The sequence below is a fragment of the Pinus tabuliformis genome, chromosome 9 (assembly GCF_031772625.1).
Source record: "Pinus tabuliformis cultivar Carrire ecotype Pingquan chromosome 9, CPIR1, whole genome shotgun sequence".
NCBI classification, from domain to species: domain Eukaryota; kingdom Viridiplantae; phylum Streptophyta; class Pinopsida; order Pinales; family Pinaceae; genus Pinus; species Pinus tabuliformis.
Genome location: NC_142307.1, coordinates 1,530,149,643 through 1,530,151,570, shown reverse-complemented (window position 1 = coordinate 1,530,151,570; position 1,928 = coordinate 1,530,149,643). Strand labels below are relative to the sequence as shown.

Below are 1,928 nucleotides of genomic sequence, written 5' to 3'. Positions count from 1 at the left end.
AAAAATCACTTATTACATTGAAATCATCAACCATAGAGAGAATTTCAGTATAAAAAATCTTTGTTATAGGTATATTAAAAAAAATGGTATAGTTAAGCCTTCACTGTAACAAAATCAAGAAAATTAATGCTAAAGATACACTCTATAATTATATTAGTGTAGATGAATCTTAACTATGGATCTATGAAACACAAAAGAAGAGAAAAATAAACATAAATTTAAACCTTCTTTAAGATGTAAAAACTTTAAAAAGTTTTAAATCTGAATCATAATGCAATCATAATAATCCTATACTATTACTATAGTGACATTTTTTGAGCGTTGAATGACGTTCAAAGTCCATTATATTCTGAAATAAGCATCACTTCCGCCCAAACATGGCCCAACATTCTTGAAGTACGCCCTCAGCTCTTTGAATGTAAATGCTCTGTACACGCGGGGGCTTTTGTCATCAATCAATTCTTGAGGAGCACAAATTTCAGCTTCATCTTGCACAAACATAAATAAAGCAATCGACAACCTCCTCACTTTACATCCTCCATACACCACGCGGTGTTCTGCGCTACGGTATCTGCAATTACTCCACATCTGCCATTTATAAACATCATTCAATTATATTTTATTCTACTTCTAAAACATCTTTCTAATTTCCAAAGAAAGATGTGTTGCAGTGTTTGACCTGTAGACAGTCGCCGATATTAACAGCAAAGGATCCAGGCAGGGGCTTTGTATTAACCCACTCTCCTTCCTTTGTTCGGATCTGAAGACCACCCACATCATCTTGGTACAAAATAGTAAGGCACCCAATGTCTGTATGAGCTTTAGAGAATATCTGATGATCCTCAGTTGTTGCTTCCAGGTTTTTGTTATTATGATAGAAATTCATGCAGATTTCGAATTCACAATTTTCAAAGGGGGCTGATCTATAGTGTTTAGAGACGTCGCCACCCAAACTGGAAATAATGAGTTTTAGGATCTCATGTGACAACTCCCTCAACTCGCTTTTATATTCTTGGATATGTTCGCTTCATCATAACAAATTATCAGACAAAATAAACAAAATAAATCACCAGCTCAATAAAACAACCCAATTATTTAGATTAGATGTTTCTAGAATCTTCATCATGTCTAATATATTACTTTAATCCGATCTATCTATCTAAAACCCTGTGAAACTCCTCCCTATAATTAATAAATTAACGCTGAAATAAATTTATCCAAATTAAAATGAAACTATATTAATATGATATAATAGACTATATATAGCCATCAAAATTACATAATTTGAAGGAAAAAAGAAAAGGAAAATCAGTGTTTCAAAAACATACCAAAATCTATGATTTCCTTGGGGCCACAACTTGGAAGAGACTTGATGGAGTATATGGTCATTGGGAAGAATCATGCTCTCAGGCACCGATTCTTTTCCCATGGGACCTATCTCCGGCTGGATATAACCAGTAAAGAAAGTTGGTAAAATGGCCTTTTCTTTGATATCAGTGGGCAGTGAAAACATATCCCGAGCAATGGAATCTACTGTTCCAATAAGAGTTGGGTTGATTCCATGGTTGATCACATGGAAAAACCCCCATTGTTGGCAAGCGTCCCTCAATTTTTGAAGCTCTTCATCGCTTCTCCTCACTTGCTGCTCATCGCTTTCTGCTTTGGACTTCCACTGAAGGGCCGCAAGATCGATAACGGGGAGATCTAATTCCATGCTTCAAAATTAGATTTGGGTTCACAACAAACGAAGGATTGAAGCGTTGAACAACTGGATTAAAGGAATGAAACACATGAAAAGATCCGCATTCAGTTACCATGGAGAAAATATTTTATTTACAAATGAATAGATCCGCATTCAGTTACAAATGAATAGATCCGCATTCGATTACCATGAAGAAATTAAAAATTAAACGAGTTGTCTTTTATTT

The 1,928-nt window shown here is 34.9% G+C and overlaps 1 pseudogene; it reads right to left on the bottom strand.

The window, feature by feature from the left end:
- Positions 1 to 342: 342 nt before the first annotated feature.
- On the bottom strand, positions 343 to 1,714 carry LOC149154429 (C4-beta,C20-epoxidase pseudogene; annotated as a pseudogene).
- Positions 1,715 to 1,928: the final 214 nt, after the last annotated feature.